This window comes from Castor canadensis, chromosome 7 (genome assembly GCF_047511655.1).
Source record: "Castor canadensis chromosome 7, mCasCan1.hap1v2, whole genome shotgun sequence".
Lineage (NCBI taxonomy): Eukaryota > Metazoa > Chordata > Mammalia > Rodentia > Castoridae > Castor > Castor canadensis.
Window position 1 is genome coordinate 65,149,644 of NC_133392.1, and position 22,788 is coordinate 65,172,431.

At 38.8% G+C, this 22,788-nt stretch overlaps 1 protein-coding gene and 1 long non-coding RNA gene across 13 annotated transcripts in view; both read left to right on the plus strand.

Moving 5' to 3' along the window:
• The window catches only part of Lrmda (leucine rich melanocyte differentiation associated), a 1,025,409-nt gene that overhangs the window by 138,104 nt on the left and 864,517 nt on the right, over positions 1 to 22,788 (plus strand). The gene's annotated exons all lie outside the window — the stretch shown is intronic.
• The window catches only part of LOC141424822 (uncharacterized), a 206,620-nt gene that overhangs the window by 112,320 nt on the left and 71,512 nt on the right, over positions 1 to 22,788 (plus strand). Inside the window, exon 1 of one of the 2 annotated variants that reach the window (XR_012449757.1) lies at positions 1 to 22,788. This exon is cut by the window's left edge and continues 13,119 nt beyond it; it is cut by the window's right edge and continues 5,711 nt beyond it. The exons of the other annotated variant lie outside the window; for it this stretch is intronic. This is a non-coding gene — a long non-coding RNA (uncharacterized lncRNA). 2 annotated transcript variants of the gene reach the window in all.

The window sequence follows — 22,788 nt, forward strand, 5'->3', positions numbered from 1 at the left end:
GTGCAGTACATGATGTCCAGGAGGGGGTTCTTCATCCTCCCACTCCAGTTGAACATACTTGGAGCCTGGTAATTGGCTTGGGCTTTTTGTCTTTCCTATTCTTTTTAGTATTCACTGAAGTTTGAGCAGGTGTGGGTTGTACATAGAGCAGTGTGCTGACTCTAGTTGGGATCAGCAACAGAGTATCTCCATAATGCACTCAAAGTGTTGTACTTGATCCCAGAGCCATGTAGAAAGTGGAAAGCAAATAATAGTAAAAGCACCTCATAAAAATTCTGCCACCTCCCAATTGTGACACCGTGGAGACAGAGCCTTTAACATATGAGCCTTTAGGGAATATTCAAGATCCAAACTATTACACCTGCTCTACTACTCTCCATGTGCCACTATCATTCTAATCCTGTTTTTGTGTCTGTTTTCCAGACAATATTGTAAGTACCTCTAGGAAAGAAATTATACCTTACTCAATTTTGTACCTTGAGCACATAGTCTAGCACATATAGGTGCTCAGTAAATGTTTCCTTGGATGAGTGAGTGAATACATGCATGCATTGTTTAGTGAATATGAGTTTTATAGGATTAGAGAGGTCTAGGATGACTTCTTGGAGAAGCAGCCTGTGGTTTCCACTGTGAAGGATTTTGACATGAGGTTGATGAAAAGAGTGGTACAAAAGAAAAATGAAACTGCCAGTATTTTATGTCTCCTTTTGGGTGCTCTGCAAGTCACTGACTGTAGCAGCAGGTGACTAATGGCTAACAGCACTCTGGCAGTCCCTGCTGGCAAGCAATAATGAGATTAGTGCCTTTTGATTTTATTATTAACAAGTAGCCGAAGAATCATTTGGACATGTCAGGAGCTAATGATAGGAGTTAAGGGGGCTTCTAACTTTGGGGCATCAGTTCAGGTACTTGATTTTCTGAAGACTAAATGCAGGCATTTTCCCTCTTAAATATTTCAAAATAAATGTTCTTGTTGATATATAACATACATATGAAATAGTACACAATCCTAAGTGTCCAGTTTGATTAATTGTTACAAAATAAGCACAGATCATGGTATAGAATATTGCTGGCACCTACAACCAGCAGTCCCTCCAGGTACTTGTCAGTTCTAGTTAACACTTTTACTCTTTCTCCCTACCAAAGGTAACTGACCCTCTTAATCTCTTAACAGCACAGATTAATTTAAAAAGCTTGTAAGTGGAATCAACATTTATATGTATGTCATTCAACATATACTTACATCATCTGTCCACCATTATAGCATATTGAGGTAGCAGTGGTTCATGCATTCTTATTGCTATATATTCCATTGTATGGGTATGACAGATTTACAAAAACCGTTTTATTGTTGTTGGACATTGGGTTGTTTCTGGATTTGACCTCTTGTGACTAGTGCTGCTATGAATGTTCTTGCCTGTGTTTTGGTGAACACACATGCCCATTTCTTTTGGGTGCACCTCCAGGAATGGAATTAATGGCTCTTAGGGCATGCATGTGCTCAGTGTTAGCAGATACTGCCTGGCAGTTTTCCAGAATGTTTGGGCCAATTAATGTTTTCACCAACATAGCAGAAAAGTTCTGGTTATGTCACACACTTCTAATATTTATTTATTCATTTAAAAATGTACTTTATTATGGTAAAAACACTTAACATGAGGTCTACCTGCTTAAATTTTGGGTGTATAATATGTTATTATTGACTATAGGCACACTATTACACAGCAGATCTCTAGAAATTATTCATTTTAATAGAATCTTCACATGAGCCTATTGTGTAGAAAACCCCCATTCCTCCCATTTATCTCCTGGCTATTACCATTCCACTCTTTGGGTCTATGAACTTGACAGTTTTAGAGACCTCATATGAATAGATTGTGCAGTGTTTGCCTTTCTGTGATTGACTTTTTTCCACTTAGCCTAATGTCCTCAAAGTTTATCCATATTATTACATATTGCAGGGTTTACTCTTTTTTTTTGAAGACCCAATAGTATTCCAGTGTGTGTGTGTACCATATTTTGTTTATCTAGTCATCTATTGATGGACACTTAGTTGTTTCCACCTGTTGGCTATTGTGAATTTGCTGTAATGAACATAAGAGTGCTAATATCACTTTGGGATGCAGATTTCAGTTCTTGCAGATAAATGCCCAAAGTTGGATTGCCTGATCTTGTGCTTGTTCTGTTTTTAATTTTTTGAGGAACCTTCTCACTGTTTTCTGTAGTAGCTGTGCAATACTGCATTTCTTCTAACAGCGTGCAGGTGTTCCAGTTTCTCTACATTCTCTCTAATACTTGTTTTTCTGGATAATAGCCATCCTGACAGGTGTGAGATGATACTGAAGGTTTTGATGATTAGTGATAGTGAACATTTTTTTTACATTGGGTCATTTGTTATTTCCTCTTTGGAGAAATGTTTGAGTTATGAGCTCATTTTATAATAAGGTTATTCATTTTTTTAACTACTGAATGGTAGGAGTTCCTTATATGTATTTTGGGGATTAACTGCTTATCAGATGTATGGTTTGCAAATATTTTCTCCCATTCTGTAGGTTGCCATTTTTAGTGTGTTGATTATTTTCTTTGCTGTGCAGCAAACAGCTTTTTTTTAACTTAAAATTGAGCTTTTTTTGCAATTTTATTTTTAAAATTTATTCATATGTGCATACATTGTTTGTGCCATTTCTCCCCCCTGCCCTCATCCCTTCCCTACCTCCTCTCTCTCCCTCCAACCCCTCTCACTTCCAGGCAGAACCTGTTCTGCCCTCTTCTCCAATTTTGTTGAAGAGAAGACATAAGCAATAATAAGAAAGACATAGCATTTTTGCTAGTTTGAGATAAGGATAGCTATACAGAGAGATTCCTAGCATTGCTTCCTTGCACGTGTGTATTACAATCCAAATTGATTCATCTCTACCTGACCTCTTTACTACTTCCCAGTCACCTTCCCATAGTGACCTCTGTCAGTTTAAGATTACTGTATTAATCTTAAATACACATCAAACACTTTCAAGTTTTGGGTTTCTACCTTTCCCTATTCCTCATGTATGTGTTCTCCCCTCAGCATGTGACCCATGTCCAACAATATTACTGCATTTGTTTTAGATCTAAAGTCCGCATGTGAGGGAGAACATGCAATTTTTGGTCTTCTGAACCTGGCTAACTTTGCTTAAGATGATGTTCTCCAGTTCCATCCATTTACTTGCAAATGACAAGATTTCATTCTTCATGGCTGAGTAAAATTCCATTGTGTATAAATACCACAATTTCCTAATCCATTCGTCAGTAGTAGGGCAACTTGTCTGTTTCCATAACTTGACTAGCAAGCAGCTTTTTAATTTGGTATAGTCCCATGTGTTTCCTTTTGTCTTTGATACCTGTGCTTTTGTGTTACCTCCATGGAATTATTGCCAAGACCAATGTCAAGGAGCTCTTCCCCTATGTTTTCTTCTAGGGTTTTACAGTCTTAGGTCCAATGCTCAAGCCTTTAATCCATTTTGAGTTGATTTTTATATATGTGCAAGATAATGCAATGCTGTTTTTCACCTGTAACAAAATCTCATTTGAATTCCATCAGTATAGAACCTGGGCTGTTATGTATATAGGCTAAATAGAAGTTTATATTCATAGTAGCTTTTGATAGTGATTTGCAAAGGATAATAATTAATAATATTAAATTATAATATCCAGCTTGCACTTTTTTCTGTTTAAGGGAACCCATTGAGTATTTTAGAGGTCCCTTAAGACAAATAAAATGCTGAGAAATGTATTACCTTTTAATTGATGTCTTTAAATAGATACATTTAACACTTTGCTAATCCTTTTATATACATACTTGTAATTAAAATCTGTATTGAGAAGGGTGTATGTTATAAAGTGAATAGATTAAATAGCATTTCTTTAGGGTCTCTAAGAGCATGCCACAGTCCTTTGTCTGTGGTTCTGCAAGGGTGGCCCTGACTAAAGCATTTGATGATATATGGTTGAATAATTGAAGAGCTTGAATCAGGGAGGAATCTAGAATTAGTAACTTTGAATGACAGAATTGGGATCCCAAGATATTGTGTCAGGATGGAAAGGAGGGTGGCTCTGCTCTAATGTGAGAGATTCTTTCCAGATGAATGGTCACACTTCTGGAGAGTGTCCATCTCTCCCTGGTCCAATCAGCCAAAGTTGGGAATGTGACTAATGGGTTCCAGTATGTACTGCAGGATTACACCTGCATGGGGGCCATGGGCAGAGGTGGGAACCTTTAAAGAAGGTTTCTGATAACCATAAAACCTTGTCTTCATGGCCTCTTTTCACACAGTTGAATACTAGCTAAGGAGAATTGGATTTTTTTCTTATGTGTTCTTAGTGAAACTAGATACTGTTTCCCTTTGATCTTTTTCTTTCATTCAGTGATAATCTCAAGATAGCACCATGTTACTGGTCTGATTACCTGCTGTGAATCCAGCAAGATGTGAGAGAAGGAAGATTGAATGGGGTTAACTCACTAGTTATGGGAGATGTTGGAGGTATGAGTGAGAGAGGATTTGTCCAGGATAGGACAGAGAGCTGTGGCTGGGAGGAGGGAGGCGAGTAAGATGAGCAAGATGTCACAGGTAGGACTGGAGAAAAGGCAGAAGAAGGAGGACCTGGGTAGCATGCCATGATGTCCAGAAAGTGGAAGACTAGCCAAACAAAGAATGGAGACAGACCAGTGGGAGGTTTGGTCCTTTGTTAAAAGCATGATGAGTTGTGAATGCTATAGGTAATTGCTGGTCAGTGTAGGCCAAAATGTACAGAGACTTACCCACCCCTCTGTATTCCTGCCTTGTCCATGCAAGTTCCTTCCCACTTGGGCCATTATTTTCCCTATTTAGTTCACATGGATCTGACCTAACTGTATTTTTTTTTTGACTTTAAACAATATTCCAGCAAGCTGGGTGTGGTGGCACATGCCTGTAATTCCAGAACTTACGAAGTTAAGGTAAGAGGATCTCAAGTTTGAGGCCAGAATGAGCTACATAGTGAGATCCTATTTCAAAAAATCAAAACCAACCCAAATCAGAAAACTAATACCCTGTGAGTGGAGGCTTATTTAAAAAAATCAATTTTAATTAAGAACATTTAAATTTTTGAATAGGTAGTATCCTCATATGATTTGAAAATTGAGAGAAAAGATTATGAAAAGCTTTCTTCCCATTTCCTCCCAAGAGCTGTCTTCTGCAGTTTTCACATCAACTCCAAAGGTGACCTTACTTGTTTCTTTTGTATTTTTTCAGTTACCAAACTGTTGTATGTACAAACAAAATTAAATGCATAATTAAAAATTAAATTACATAAATTAAATATTTAAAACACATTAACCAAATTGAATATTTTATATCTAAATATATATATTAAATTAAATATGGTGTATGTTCAAGCAAAATGACATTATTGTACATATAAAATTACGATAACACAGCTAAGTACTTAGCACCTCTTTTTCCTTTTATGTTTATATAAAAGATAGCATTCTTTTCATATTATGTTGTCTTTTGCTTTTTTCTCCATAACAAAATGCCTTTCCATTTCAGTACATTGTGCTTTCTTATTAATTTTTTATAGGTGCATAGTGTTCCATTGCATGGGTATATCATAATTTGCTTATTTAATCTCCATTGATGGATTTGTGCTTGTTTTTCTCCTTTTCTACTATAGAGCTACAATAAATGATCTTAACTGTCATCTTGGGTGTTGGCAAGTTTATCTTAGGTGAAATTCCCAGAAATAGGTTTACTGGATCAAAGGGCATTATGCATTTATAATTTTGATAGACATTGCCAAATTGTACTCCTCAGGAATTGAACTAATTTCTGCTTTCATCTAATGTTGGGGGCATTCCTGTTTTCTCACAGCCTCACCAGAAAAGTATGTTATTAAGTGTTTGGATTTATGCCAGTATGGTAGGTAAAAAAGGGTTCCTTAGTGTTTTAATTTGTATTTCTCTGTTATGAGGGAGGCTAAGCATCCTATTATGAATTTAATAGGCATTTGTGTTTCCTTTTCTGTCAACTGCATGAGTGTGACCTTTGTCCACTTGTCTTTTGAATTTTTGTCTTTTTTTAAGTCAGTTGTTTTAGAACTGGCTCTTTGTGTATAGCCGTGATATTTGATTTTTTATGTGCGTGGGTATTCTCTGTGTAATAAATGCTTTTTCTGTAGTAGAGTTGCAATTTTTTCCACTTCTTTTTATTTGTTTTTGGTGGCTTTTTATGTGTTCACTTTATTTTTTGTTTTTCATGTAAAATTTTTGCTCTATATGAAGCTGATTTTTATGTAATTGAATTTATCATTTTCTATTTATAGTTTTTAGATTTTCCATTATAGTATAAGGGATTTCTTTACTCCTTGGTTTTCTTCTAGAACTTTTATGTTTTCCTTTAAAAATTGTTTTATTACTTGGAATTTATTCTGGCATATGACATCATTTTTCCCACTGCTTTGAAAGCAGTTGAGGAATCAGTTAGGAGATCAGAAGAAGCTATTGAAAAGAAAATCATGGTGGGACCTGGAAGAGAAGTGAAGAGAGAATTAAGATGCTGGAGGAGAAGAGAGTCATGGATTAATGACAAATACCTTTGGAAGCTGGCAGCTCCCATAATATGTGGATTTAATTATGACATTGTATGACAGTGTATTTTTTACACTCCAGAGGTAACTAATCCTTACAATAAAATAGGCAGTCATTTCCTTCTATAGCATTTTGTTTCTTAAAGCACCACCTAATGCTGGGCATGGTGGTTCACACCTGTAATCCCAGCACTTAAGAAGCTGAGGCAGGAGGATCAAAAGTTCTAGGCTAAACTGGCTTATGTAGTGAGACCGTGTCTCAAAACAGCTAACCACACTGAACTCCTTCCAAACCCTATAATTCAGTACAAGTGTGGCTTAGCGTGTGAAGATCTGATCAGCCTGGGTAGGATTGTAGATGTTGTTAGATAAACTATTTTCAATTCTCGTTTCTTTGTGCCAATAATGGAACATTAAAAACAGTAGCCAAGAATATGGGGTAAGCCCTTGTCTCCTCACAGGTACAAAATTGTGCTGCAGTTACATCTGGTGGCAGAGTGGATCTGAAATCTGGGTTTTCTAACTCCTTATCAAAGTTCTTTTATTTATGTCATGGGAATTTCCTTCATCTTTGCACTTTAAACAGACAGAATTGAAATTTCTGTGGCTCATATCACCCTTTAATACAAGAGCAGAAATGTACTCCTGTGAGTTCTTAGAGATGTGAGAATAAAGAGATTTCCCACATTCATCCCATAGTCAAGGTTCTTGGCTTGACTCAGAAATCATTGTTTTAGTCTGATAGAGGTCTGATTTATGTTCATAAGGGTGTTTTCTATGACGCTGTAATGATTTCAAAATAGTTTAAAAAATAGTTTATCAAATATTTACAGTGCCAGCCACCTTGGTGCTGGGGATATTGCTCTGAATAAGAAAGAATCTTGGTCTGCATGGAGCTTACCTTCTGGTACAGGAGACATGTAATAAGCATGTCAGTAAATTCATCAATGTTATCATCTTAGACAAGGCAATAATCTGAAGTAAAAAGATGGCCGACGTTGAGATGGTCAGGGGAGTCCTTTCTTTAAGGAAGTGGGTCAAAGTGGAAATGATGAACCAAGTACAGGGAGAAAAAGCATTCAGAAAAGGGAACAGCATGATTTACGGCCCTGAGGTCACAGACAAAGGTCGCATGTTTTCTCTCATGTGGAAGATAGGTCCAAATGCAAATACAAACATTATCATATAGACATCTAAATATATACAGAACATGTTTCCAAAAGTGGGACTATTACAGGAGACTAGAGCAGGAGGAAAAGAAAAGAATGATAGAGGGTGAATAATACTGAAATATATTATATTTGTGTAGGAACAAGACAAAAAACATACTGAAAACTGTTGAACAATATAGTGTAGAGGGAAAGGGTAACAAAGAGTAATAGAAGGGGTATATTAATTAAAGTTCAATATATTTCCAGGTAAAATACCAAGGAAAACCTCCACAGAACAGTGAAAACACTGAAACTAGAAAGGATGGGAATATAGAATAGAATGTTAGAGGGAGGGCACATGTTGGAGGGAGGGTCAATGAAGAAGGTAAAGGACAGTGAATATTGTTGATATATTTTCTATCCATGTATGAATATGGAACATTGCAGCCTGTTGAAGTCATTTTACAAAGGGGGAGAGGGAAGAGGGAGAATAATGTAGGGGATGAACCAAATTGGGGTACATTGTGTGCATATGGAAATGTCACAATGAAACTCCCTATACAACTATTTTGTCCTAATAAAGACATTTTTAAAAAAAAGTACAACGAGCTGAGTCAGGCCCTTGGTTTAGTAAGTTTAAAGCAGGAAGGAGAAGCAGGCAGAGCCTGGGACTGACCAGGCCTGGAACAAGTGTGGCACAGTGCTGACCAGTATTTGCCCTCCCAGTGCCCACCATTGCTGAAATTGAGTAATGGTTCCTGGGGTTTCCTTTTCACTCTGCATTTGTGGTGCCTTTCTTTGTCTTCTCCTTATTCTCATTTTATAGCAGCGATAGGAGTCAAACCTTATATGTTTCCCAAAGTTATAATAAAGTCTTCAAAGTCTCAGTTCCTATCCTGATAGGGACATCCAAAGTATAGGCTTTCCTCTTCTACAGCTGCCATCTGGGACCACAAGGCTGTTGGTGCCACTGAGATGGAGGAGGCAAGGACTGAGAGAAGAGGGTCTGCTTACTTCAGTATTAATTCATCTGTAATGGGAATGAAAAGAAACACACACACACACACACGAAAGAGCATTGGGGCAGGTCTTCCACAGTCAAGAATAATGGTTTTCTTCTCCAAGCCATGCTCCTGACAGGGTGGGCCTCCCAGGCCCTGTCTCAGCCTACCTGTTCCTCAGGCTCAGTAAAATGGCTGTCAATCTATTTTAAGTGAGGAAAATTGAAGATGGTTTTCCAGTGCTATTGCTGGCTTAGTTATGTCAAGCAATTTCTTCCAAGAGTAATAATAGGTGCTGTCTTCAGAAATAGTTTAGTCACAAATGCCTAGTTCTTAAAGTTTATTCGCTTCCCTCCTGTCTTTTTCTTCAGTCTTCTTTCTTACCTCTGGAATCTACTTTCTTCCAGAGATTTTTCCTTCACTGGAGATTAACAGTCTGCATTTCATTTCTGATTTCCTTCCCTAATCTTTTCTACCCCTTTTCTTCCTCCCAAGTTGCCATGCCAAAGTTCCTATCAAGCACACCAGGTCAATATTGTCAAAAACCTGAATGATGTCATAAGGAAAATAGTCAACCCAGGGGCAGCGGTGTTAATAAGTCAGCTCCTTCTCTCCTCCACTTCAACGTTAGATAATTTATTTTTTAACCAGTCTTTACCAACCAAATGTTAACACATATGCCTGATTGTTAACCTCCTCTGGGCACCAAACCTGTTTTTTCTTGAGTGCAATAAGTGATTATCCAACTCATGCTGCTCCGAAAAAGAGGTTTTGTTTTAATAAGCAGTTTGCAGTTTGGCACACAATGCTGAGGAAAGCAACATTATCTCCAGCAGTAAACTCTGCAGTCATTGCAAAGCTTGACAAGAAAATGATTGAGTCTGTTTGTTATACCTTTGTGGGGCTGCCACTGCTGCTGCTGATGGAAATGTTGCTGTTTATTCAGCAATGCAATAACACTTTCTGTAATTTATGGATGCACATTCCCCAGATTACTAAAGGTAATATTGTTGACTAAAGGAAAGTATACGAATGGATAGTTTCAGTTGTTGCTGTCCTTATAAAAGTGATTGACTGTTCACTTTGCCCAGGAAAGAATTTGCACAGGCTTCATCCCCCTTAACAATTACAGATTTTCCTTCCTCTGACAGTTACAAATAACATGGCTTGTCCTAAGTGGTAAAAATTTACTGATTCCATGGAAGTTCAAGCCAGAGGCTGTGTGGATCTTCTCTCCCTTGTTTCCTAGCCAGCTCTCCTGTCCTGCCTGTGGGGGGCGCCAAACAAGCCACACATGCACTCTTACTGGCCTTTAGCCTGCAAAGTTGTCACCTGATGAAGTGGTTTATGGTCTTGGTCATTTGACTTTTTCTATAAATGCAGGGGAGGAGGCCACAGGGTGATTCTCAGCCTTGCCTGGTGATGCACGGTGTGGCCCTTCTCACATGACCACAGATGGCAGGAAAATTACAAGTTTTTCTATGGGAACGAGTGGAGGAAGTGGATCTTCTTGTCCCAGCAGATGTACACAGTGATCCAGGGGCAGTAGAAACCCATGCACTGTTCTCAGGGGTTGCTTGGAGGACTGAAAATGTCTTATGTTGTCATGGGCACACCTGTTGATGGGCTCACGTAGGAAGCACTGTGGGAAGGTGGAGGGGCGTCATCTTGAACCCAAGGGCCCAGCTCTTAGGCACAGGGCAGCCTAGCAATTCTAGAGGTCTAGCGATTTTCTCAGTGAATGGTAGCGGGGAGCTTTATCCTAGGCTACAACAAAATTGTTCATGAACTGAGGGCTAACGGGGACAGCATTCTGGGTCCCAGGTTTGGTCCTTAATCGAGATGGGGAAGCAGCAGCTGGGTGAGAGGTCTCTTGAGGGGGTAAAAGAACTTTATAGGCTATGACGGTCCACACTTCTGAAAGCACCGCTTTATCTTCTTGGGAAATGAGTAGTTATAACACACACATGCAAACACAAAGATATAAAATACTCAGAAGACATCATGTGGTTAGCAGCTAAAAGTTTCCTGCACATTTTTTTCTGAGCAAACTCTCAGTGGGCAGATGTGAGACTTAGCTAACCAAACTGTACTTGTAATGCCTTTGTTAGCTTTGCAGTTCTCTCCTGACTGATTTGTTTTTTAATTGGTCATAGTAGGGGGTATCCTAGCACACGTGAGTCAGCGTTTGTTAAATCCTGGTGATTGATATCAGGAAGACATTACTTAGCAAAAATGTTATTTATCATTTTCTTAGGCCAGATCTGTGCTGCTGAAAGAAGAGTTAACATCGAAATGATCTATTTCCCTTACTGGGAGTGGATATTGGCTTGAACATGATAATTACTGAAATAACTTGGTTTCTTTTCTATCCGTGCCTTCCCTGTTCCCATATGTGCGCCTTATATTGATGAAACCTGAAAAAGAAGGCTGACTTAGTTAATGTAAATTATTATTTTCGTCAGTTTTATAGGTCGTGGCTTGTTTTTCCTCTGTCCTCATTCTACAAAGATTTACTGTGCAGTTGTTTTGGTTTACCAGTTATCTTGTTAAGTGAAAATCTGTTTTATTTTGGCTTCTTAGTATGAAATACATATCTTGTAGAAGCAAAACAATGCTTGTGAAATTCAGTTTTATTTACTAATGGCCCATAGTCAAAACATTTGCTCTTAGACAAATAATTACAAAATGAAAGATTTGCTGATTGTTTCCTATTGGCAGCTGAAGTTCAGTCAGTTCAGGTTGGTCTTGACATTAACCAAATCTCATGAGAAGGTTAATTACAGGCATATTATGAGGTGGATCTCAGTTCATATAATTTGGATAATTTGAATCTCAGTTAAATTTAAGGGTTTAGTTGATATTGACAGTGGACTTTAGAAAATTGTGGCATCTGTTCTGTTCTGTAATCTAGATCTCAAATTAGCCAGGTAATACTGACATTTGCTGTTTTGAGACATACATAGTGAAAGTTTCCTTTCCTTCTCTCTCTCTTTTATTGTGTACCTCTTACTATTAGGTGTATTAAATGTGTAGATTATTTTTCTTTCCATGCAATCCACATATTCATAGCATTTCTGAATGATAAATGGTATTAAGACAATGCAAATTGTATATTTCCAAATTAATACATATTTTTCAAGCACATACTGAATGGTTTCATTAGTTATGAGCTAATGAAGAAGCAAGTTGAAAAGAATAGACAAATTTACTTTGGAAAAATAGGGTAAGAAAGATCTCTAATCGGTATATTTTAACCAAGCACATTCGGTCATTTTCAGAGATTGTTTATGCGCCCCCTTTTTACTACACTAGAAGCTTCTACTGTATAGGAGAAAGGTAATGGACAGTCACCCTCTGTGTCCACATGTCTCACTTCCACAAATTCAACCATCCATTGAAAATATTCGAAAAATTGCATTTGTACTGAACACAAACATGAACATTTGTTCCTTGCCATTTTACTTTAAACAGTATAGTGCAGCAATTATTTATGTAGCATCACACTGTATTAGGTGTTATAAGTAATCTAGAGATTATGTGATGGATACACATAGGTCCTATGCAAATCTGCCATTTGATAAAAGGGATTTGAGCCTCTGTGGATTTTTGTGTGTCAAGATGGGTCCCAGAGCCAATCCCCTGTGAATACCAAGGGACAACTGTGTCTCTGGGAGAGAATACTAATATTAATAATATAATGATAATGTAATCATCTTTTTCTCAATAGCACTTCCCACTTTAACTGTTTGCATGTTTCTGTATGTATCTATATCTTTATGAATGAACCAATGAAAACATATTGTTTACTGTGAACTTTTCATCTCTCTCCCTCCCTCCCTCTCATTCTCCCTCCTGAGAGAAGCTAGAGACTGAACTCAGAGCTTGAGCATCTAAGCAAGTATTTTGCCACTGAACTACATCCCCAGCCATGTGAGTTAAACTTTTCACAGGCATTTAGTCCTCCTACTCTCTGAGGTAGATATTATAATCCCTACTTTACAGAAGGTGAAACTGAAGCACAGAGAGTGTAAATATGGCTTGCCCTAAGTTAACACAACTCCTAGGTGGGAAAACTAGGATTTGGAACCAAAACCTCCATTCCTAGCATTTGTGCTTATGACTGTCACATTTGACTATCTCTGATGAAGAGAGGAGGTGACAGGAAGCTTTGCTGGAGCCATTGTTGTTTCTGAGCACTGCCAGTTGGAGGGTTACCCACTTTGCTCTCATCCTTGGTCCATGTTTTCTTCCTGGGAGTCTCTAAGCTTAGCAGTATTCCCATTCAGCATGAATTTACACCCAACACTCAAAGGCAAAACCAAGTTCATTTTTCTATTTATAGGGAGATTTGCCCAAGCCAATGTAAGACATGAGAAATTGTGCCAGCTACTTTTCATGTGGACCTATCTTTACAATGACTAGTAGAGGTGAAGACATTTTTGGTAAAACTGCTCTTTCCTGTTTAAGAATGCAAGTACTTCAGTTTCTCTCTGGTCTTTGAGTCTTTTGTTCCTTATTTTGCTCAGTGTTTTTGTTCTGTGTTCTACCTAGTTATAAACTACACCTAAAAATCAAGTCTAAATTCTCAATTCCAGTTGTTCTTTCATCACTGATGAGAGTTATTTGTTGATTTGAATACAAGGGGTATTTGATGGTTTACCTTGACACAATTTGATCATTTTAGCAAGAAAAGTGGTGGGAGAAGCAGGGCTGTAGAAATATGAAGAGCTTTTGTTTGGGAGATATCTTGGCACAGTTAAAACAATGGTAATTACTAGAACCCCTGAGCCCAGGCCCACCACCAGTCAGCACACCTTGCCCTGGCAGCAGGCCTGGCCCCAGGTGAGCCAGGAGGGAACTGGGAGGCACAGCCCTGCAATCTAGGATATTGTTTAAATACCGTAAAAAGCCTCTGTCATTTACTCCTTCTGAGCACCGGGCGAGAAAAACGGTGTGGTAATCCTGGCCTAGCAGGTGGTGTGACTTTCATATCAGTAGAAAATGAAATTGTGTGGATGTTTTTTCCTCTCTTCTCTACCATTCATTCTTTTTAATCTTTAAATAAGACGATTGGTAGCCTGTTGGCAAGAAAATGGGCCCTGAATTTTTATTCAAAGTTATACAAGGATGATAGTTGGAATTTTTGGCAGGAGGCACGCCATTGCTTTTCAGAAAGTGCCGTCAAGGGAAGCTTTTTCTGAATTACCTGCTGGGCCTGGGCGCTTTTATGTTGTTGTTGTGACAGGTAGATTTATAAGGCTTGAAATTTGTACAAATCAGTTGTCATTCAGTGAGAGCTGTCAATGTGTCAAGCTGTCAGCCTGCTGCGAGGGGACGCCTGAGGGGGAGTACAAGGGGGCAACCATGGAGAAAGGAAATGAGTTCAAACAGACCTGAAATGGAGCTCAGTTCTTGGGTTTGCTGCCCCCGTAGAGCCGGCATTGATTTTTCTTGATGTTGAGCAACAGCAAACCTTAAATGACATGTTGTTAGCAATCTAAAGTTGCTGTTTATTGTCTTTTAAATGGCAGCAAATCATGCAGAAGAGAATATGGTGTGCATTTTTGAAGCGTACCCGTTTACCAACGTCCTGGCCATGTCACTTCTCTGGCCTGGCTGGTTTCAACCAAGGGACCTGCTGCTTTGCTGATGAGTCCAGCTTTCTGTAGCATTTTGCAGACACAGCGTGAAAGGAAGTTGTGTGCTTGTCTCTCCCTGGGCTGTGGATCACTAATAAACACCGTCTTAAAGGAGCAGAGAGTTGACACTGCTGTTTAGCCTGCCAAAGAGAGCCATGTACCTAGCCTGGCTTGGGCTCCCTTTCAAGACAGAAGGCCTCATCAGAGAGGGCTTTCCTGGATAGTGCTGGATGACATAGACTCTTTTCTGGCAGTATGGCCATGATGTTGAACTCAGTCTCCCTCATTTCAAATCAATTAGTGAAAGAAAATTTTTTATTAGCATAAATTCATTGTCTAAGGGAGTTTCACTGTGACATTTACAACATTCTTATAATGTACTTTGATCAGACTCACCCCATCTCCATTATTCTTTCTTAACTACCCTCCCTCGTTCCCCTCCTTCCTTCCCCTCCTTTTTAACAGTTTTTGGTGGGTTTCACTGTGCTGTTTTCATACACATATAGAATGTACTTCTATAATATTCACTCCCTGTCACCCTTCTCTTTCCTGTTTTTTTTTTAATCTGTGAGAAGTGTTAGCAACATGCTCTGTTACTGCTCAAAATGATCTGATGAGTTTCTCCCTTTTGTTGGAAAGCATGCTCATTCTGTGTCCTCTAGTAAATATTTGGTATGGTTTAGATTGCCCTTGCTTGCCTTGTGCCTGGCACCTGGGAGACTTCAAATGTATCTCCTTCTGGTCTCCTCCTCCTTCCTGTCTTTTTCACACATGCCCAATATGTAGAAAAAATTGAACCTTTTGTTAAGAAGTTGTCAGGGAGAGAAAAAAAAAGCTTATTTCTGAAAGATAAAGTCATAGGCATGAAGGGTCTCGCTTTCTCAGTGTGTGGCATTTAGCAAAGAGGCCTGGTTTTTGTCCAGATGTGTAAGCCTTGTCACCTCTGGACAGAGTATCCTGGCTTTAATCAGTCATATGATTTGGGCCGATTTCACTCATCTCCTGTCCATCAGGTAGTACAGAAGACAGGAGGTGATAGGGGCAAGGGAAAGTGCAAGAAGAGGAAAGGTGGCTTGGGATGGAACCTGGGAAGGTGACACTTGAGGAACACTCAGCACCAATAGGTAAAAGAATTAATCAAAGATTTCCATCTAGCCATTACTGGCTGACGTGCACGGCCTCCAAGCCTCTGAGCTGAAAAGTCTGCAGAGAGTCTCCTGGCGCTACAGAGTTTGTCTTGTAAAAGTGCAGCTGTCCAAAACATGACAGCTACAGCATTAGCAGGGCCATTAAGAGGTGTAGAACATTTCCAGGGAAATGATTTGAAAAATGACAATGCTGGCTCCTGTGTGATATTAATTATACCCTGTACTCATGGCAAATAAGCTAAAATAGTTGGCAAGAAAGACAAAGTGAGGTGTCCTGGTTCTGACCGTCACTCTCCTCAAATGGTCATCAGCCTGGTAGGGCTTTATGGTCGGCAGGTAATTGTAAAGGTGAGAGAGATGTGCTTAGAACCATCCATCAGGCTGTAAGTAGAGGACGGTCTTAGAGTGGGCACGGCATGCAGGAGCCTGCAGTAAAATGGGATGGCCACAGAGGGCTGAAAGGTTGCCAGGACTGTCCTCCACCTGGAGCAGGTGGTCTAGATGTACTGCAGATGGACCTTTCTGGGATGATGGGCATGATATGTATCTATACTGTCCTATTGAGGAGTCACCTGCCACGGGCAGCTATTGAGTCCATGAAATGTGACTGAGAAACTGAATTTTAAACTTATTTAACCTTAATTATTAAAAATTAAATAGCTACATGTAGCCACCATACTGGGCAGAGCAAGACCTTAGAAAGTGGTTTCTCCATGGGAATCCGAGGTTGGTGTAAGATGTAGTTATGAGTGGTAATCAGAGTCAGGACTCTGTGGTGGGAAGTAGCACATTGTTTTCTCTGTTTCCTCCTTTGTTTTATCCCTGTCTTCTTTGCAGAAGTCAGCAAGCATAAGCATACGCCCATTTTATAGCTGGGAAAACTGAGGCCCGGGTCACGGAACAGGTCGGGCCCAAGATCTGTCAATGCCGAGTTCTGTGTCTGTTCCTTAAGAGGCTGACTCTGTTGGGTGACTTACTCCTCCAAGAGACCTACCTGTGTACCTACCTGCCTGCTTGACCTTGGGCTCCAGCACCTTCTTTCAAAGTATTCTTAGTCTTAACATTCAGCACTCTGTATGTAAAAGGTGTGCCAAAGTCTGAAACAACTTAGAGGATACTTCACTTCCCTTGTGTTGAGCCGTACTTTCTGGAAGGCAGTCAGTAGGCCCAGTCCCCTAGGGAACCTTCCCTTAAACCTGTGGGCCCTTGTCTGAATTGTGCTTTTGACCTGAGGATCAGATACATCATCCCTGTCTCCCCACTGATCCTGTAGCTAAATTCCCTATATAAACAAGCCTTTGTTGTTCCTGACTGTGAGAGATGTGCTGCTGGCTCTTGTTGAAGAAGAAAATAGACCTGGGAAGGAAGAGGTCATGGGCAGGTCAAAGTGCCAGAAGAAAAGGCTTCTGGGGCTCTTGTTTCCAGATTTGGGGTGTGCATGAGGTGGGGGGGGCGTGTTGTTTAGGGGTGTATGCCGCATATGCAGCTACCTACTTGTTTTAAGTGGAACCCACTCATGAGACTTAGTAAAAAAAAATATAAAGGAAAGTCTTGGCGAAGGTCAGTCCAGACCTTTTGAAGAACTGTTGAAATATTGCTGGGCTGTTATCTGCTAATCCTCCAAGTGTGCTGAACACAAGAAATAGCATTCAGTGTTAAACCACCAAGTACAGAGAAAATGTCTTGAAATTACAGTGTTTGGTAAATTAGAGATTGCTTGTATCTCTCCCCTTCCAGAGCTGAGGCCAGGCTGCTTTCCTTCTTTCCTGTTTACCTTGAAAACGCACTTTACTGCCTCTGGTGTCTCTGTTAACCTCCTGGAACCCTTGCGATTTCATTCATGTGATTTGTTCTTGAATGACCTTTTGAGGATTTGACAAAACATGACCTTTTCTTGTCAAACATTCAAGGGTTTGTAAAGTGAAGCTGTCAGGGGGACTCTGCGTGTTTGCTAATTATAACTAATATGTTTCCTCACATCCTTGGAAATGCAAATCACTTATTTGTTCCATGAATGGTTGCTCTTTCTTGCCTGTTGGTTTGAGATGCTTCTGAGCTGCTCAAAGGGACATTTTGGCCTGGGAATTCCGACTTCTCTTCTTAAAATAAGGGAACAGGAAGGCTGATTTTGTTGTAAATTAATTTGACCCCTTGGGAACAACAATGGAAGATGCTAGGGGAGAATGAAAGAGTTCAGAACAATCCAAATCTTGAGAAAGAAACTGGGATAATGGGCCTCTCACAGTGTTCTGTGCAGTTCTAAGACCTCCCAGAGGGGAAGGCGTTTTTTGTTTTTTGGTGGAAACCATACACAAAGGATTTTTTTGTACACAAAAACAGAATTACAAGGAAAGAAAGAGTAAGGCCTTGCTTTCTGTTCCTTGATTTTGGTATTTAAAAGCGCAGTAACAACAATAGCTAAACTGACACCTATAGAGTGCTTATTGAGTGTTAGGCACTAGGTTCAAAGCTTTACATGCATTATCTGTTTTAATCATTCAATATTATGAACTAGGTATTATGAAATTATTATCATTACCTGTTTACAGATGGCAAGACTTAGCTTCAGATAAAGTAAGTTTGCATAGGATCAATTGGCAAAGTCAAGACTAGTCTTTATGACTAGAGTATGTTACACTAGCTCATCTGACAGTATGAATTTTGACTTTGACAAGTGCAAGTGATCTATTCTCCTTCAAAACTTATTTTCTCCATGACAAAATGCTCTATGGGATTTCTTTTTCTCTTCCAGAGTACCATCTACTGTAATTGATAATCACCCAATTGAGCTATTGTCAGCTTTCCTAAATCCTGGTTTCAGGAACTCAGTTCTAGATCCAATCATATGCCTTTTGTTTGGTGCTAACGGAAGAAGAGTTGGGCTTCTGAGACACTTTTAAAAATATGTCCAGTTGAGTTTCTCATTAGAAGGAAAAAATAATCCCCAAACATTCCAAATGATGCACAGTTACTGTCACTAATGATTTGAGGTTAAAAGAGAAGGGATTCTGATCTTGAGTGACTAAGAAATGGCTGCTTGTCTCTTAAGTTCTATTGGTTAAGAAGAAAGGGATGAGATAGCATATGGACTGAATAAACTTCAAATTTTCTGAGTTTGGAGAAATTCCATTTGAATTATGTGTAAATTGCTTGAAGATACTGTTTTGTTTTGGTTCCTTTCCACTCAAGGTAGGGCTGAGTCTTAGAGAGGTCAGCCAGCCATAAAGGAGTTACATGTTGGATTTTCTCCCCGGGGTCCAATACAGAGTCTTTATAACATTCAAATGCTTGGCCCTGCTCTGTTGTTGATCCTCCTAGTCATTGGAAAACTCTATTTATCTAGGTAGGGGGATTACTGGGCTTTCCCAGCTTCCAAGCAAAACTCCTAGGAGATGTCTTTCAAATGACTTTCATGTGTTTTTCTTCCTCATTCAGTTGATAGACATAGATGCGCAAAGTAATTTGTGTCTTTGAAACAATGGAAATTTTTGAAGTGTTGGCTCATATTGTTTGGGAAGGGTCATTACAACTTTATATATTAAAAAAAAGGTTCAGATTCAGGATAGAAAAATACATTTCATTTCTTTTATGAGTCTGTTCTCAAGAGCCAAGCAATTTGTTGTAAAAGTACATAAGAAATATTGAGAATGAGAAAAGTTATTCATTCTATAAAGCCTTGTCCCTCTTCATACTTCTTTTTCCCACTACAGCCTTTGATCGCTTCATAAATGACCCTCAGTGTAAGAGAAGCTGTCCACCCTGCTATTTCAAATGTATTGAGGGTGTTTATGATGGATAGTTAGGTTTCAACTATATAGTAACCCAGCTTTCTACTAAAGAGGACCCTTATATCTTAGTGCTTAATAGCAGCAGCTTATATATTTCAGGATCCTAGCATTCTGGATATAGTCAGCCTGACCTTAAAGTTTTTTAAAAGTCACTATTTCATAAAGTAGATGTCAGGTGAAGAAGGAAAATCATGAAAATTTAATCTTTGGAGCTTCTTTTAAATTGAGTCAAGTTTAGGGTCTGTTTCATGATTAAGAATGTACTTTTCAAAAGAATTATGTCAACTATAGTCAATGGCAACTACCAGAGCCACCTTGCTACTTTGTCAATAATTACTAGACAGGACTTGCAGCTTTATGATAGGCTAGATGGTTAAAAAATTCCTCCAAGTATTATTAATTCAATATTAATATCATATGAAGCACTTTTAGGAGAATGGAAGCAAGGGGGTCTTGTAAAATTCACAAGGAAGATCAGGCATCAAAACTTTAAAAGAGGGAGAATAATTGTATTAGGTTAATGATTTTTAATGTTATAAGGTGAAATACCTGAGAAGCTGTTGAAAATGATGGCTCTATATCTTTGAAAAAAATGCACATTAATGAAAAAAATTTACATTTAGTTTTGGAGCTTCGTGGGTTCCTTTCAATATTGTCCTTAGGACCCCAGGTGAATTCCTTACATGAAGAATTTCTTCCTTGCACTTAGAGAGTCATGACTGACCAAGGAGGCAATTCAGTCACTGATGTGCATTCAAAAAAATTTTTTAAACTAAGACATACTTTAGCTTTGTTGAGCATAAAATTATTGTCTCCTATGCATAAATACTATCTCCCTATTACTGGATTGGTGAGGACAGCCAAGGATCTAGATACATAGAAGAAACACTGAAAACTGTTAAACAACACAGGATGGGGAAAAGGGTGAGGAAGTAAAGTGGAGGGGGGTTACACTGACTTAAGCACAATGCTTGTACAGGTATAGTAACAAGGCAAAAATCCCACAGAACAATGTACAGACACAGAAACAATAAACAAGAGTGAAAAACAGGAAGTAAAGGAGGTGAATATGGTTGATTTATTTTCTACATAAGAATGAATACAGAATACTTAAGCTTGTTAAAATCGCCATAAGAGGGGGACTAATGTAGAAAAGAGAAAAATAGAGGGATGAACCAATTTGGGTTATAATACATGGAAGTGTCACAATGAAATTCCCTGTATAGTATAGCTATCTTAAACAAAAATGTCTTTTTCCAAAAACAGAGAACAGGAACGTAAAACAGGTCCTTTCTGGGGATTTGCTCCAGTGAGGGGAGGAAAGGGTGTAGGAGGATGAATACGGTAGAAATATTATGTACTCATGTGTGAAAATGGAAAAATGAGACCTGTTGAAACTACTCCAGGAATGGGGGAGAGGGATAAAGGAGAATGACGGAGGGAGTGAATTCAACTATGATATATTGTAGAAAACTTTTGTAAATGTCACCCCCCGTACAACAATAATATAATAATAATAATAATAATAATAATAATGATAATAAACACAGGTCACATTAAGGTGAGGGCACTAATGGGAGGGGGAGGTTAAAAGAAGGAAGTAAAGATGGTGAATATGGTTGATGTACTTTTGATATAAGAATGAATATAGAATATTTAAACTTATTGAAATTACCATTAGAGGTGGACTAAGGTAGAAAGGAGAAAAATGGAGGGGATGAACCAATTTGAGATATATGTGTACATGGAAATGTCATAATGAAATTCCCTGTGTAGTTGTCTAAAGCAAACAGAAATGTGTTTTTTCAAAAATGAAGGAAGGTAAAACAGGTCCTGTCTGGGGTTTGGCACCAGTAGGAGTGGGGAGGATATAGGAAAGGAGTGAAGAAGGGTAAAGTGGTGGAAGTGTTTTGTACTCACGTATGAAAATGGAAAAATGAGACCTGCTGAAACTGTTCTAAGAAGGGGGTGAGGAGGGATAAAGGAGAATGATGGGGAGGTGAATTTGACTAAGATACATTGAAAGAATTTTTGTAAATGCCGCAATGTACTACCTCTAGTACAACAATAATATGATAATACAAAGTTAAAAAAATCAGTGAGAGAAAAGGAATCTTGACGCATATCAACTGAGCTATTAGAAATCTAGCTATAAATTTTTGGATTTTGAGGCAGTATAGTATAAAAGGAGAAAAACAATGAATTTAGAGCAAGGAGACTTGGGTGCTTGCCTTGTTCCATGTTGAGTAATGATGAACAAGTCACTTGACCTCTCTGGTCCCAATTTTATATCATTTGAATTATGATCCTTCAGTTGCTTTTACTCTTAAAATCCAGTCGGTTAACTAGTCTCATTTTGGTTTGTTATTTTTATTTTAAAAGATCAAGTACTTTGTACAGAAAGAGGAGGTCAAGACAATCTTACTTCTTTTTAAAAATTTAAAAAAATTTTTTATTGTGCTGGGGATATATTGTGGCATTTATAAAAGTACTTACAAATATCAAATATATCATACTTGAATTCACCCCATCCATCAGATTCTTCTTTATCCCCCCTCCCATTCCTGGAATAGTTTCAACAGGTCTCATTTGTCCATTTACATATATATGTTTACAGTATTTGCACTATATTCACCCTCCTACACCCTTTCCTCACATCCTCTCACAATTTTATTTCTTAGAGAAGGTTCATATTTAATTTGGGGGATTTCAGAGAGTCAAGTACTATAGGGGCTGGTGGAATGACTCTAGTGGTAGAGTACCTGCTTAGCAAGCTTGGACCCCAAGTTCAAACCCCACTTCTTCTTCAAAAAAAAAAGAAGAACTACTACGCATTATCCATTGTAGTAGAAATGTTCAGCTTCCTTGGGTGAAATACAGGAAATTCTGGGAATATCAATGTGGGGCCAGAACTGCTTTCCAGGCCACTGGGACACAGAACTTCAATTTATTTGCCATTACTCATGTTTATCATTATTTCCGTTGCCATCTCCCAGTTATTCCTCACTGCTGCCGTTTTAGGTAGTGTTAGAGTATTCTCCACAGCCACTCTGAAGTTTATCCTTGAAATGAGTTCTGGGGAATGGCAACAAGATACAATGTTCACAAACGATAGTGTTGAATAAAAAAGGAGAAATTAATTGAGACAATTTGCTAACTGTCAGCCTGGGACTCTGGCTTCAGAAGTAATAAAAATAAACTGGGAATGCTGCACAGTTTCTGTGACTGAAGACTACAGTGGAGAAGTCCCAGGCCTGAAACGAAGAGTCTTGAACTCTGAATCCATTTCTCTGAGTTTGGATGTGCATCGTATTTAAGATTTCTTTCTTTCTTTGCTGGTTGGATTTCCAGTAGCTCAGTCGATAATTGCTGTGTGAGTGGAGAAGACAGTCTGTTCTACCCTGTGGTTTATGTCAGACTCCAGTCAAGAGACAGCCTGTTCTCCATCTGGATATGTT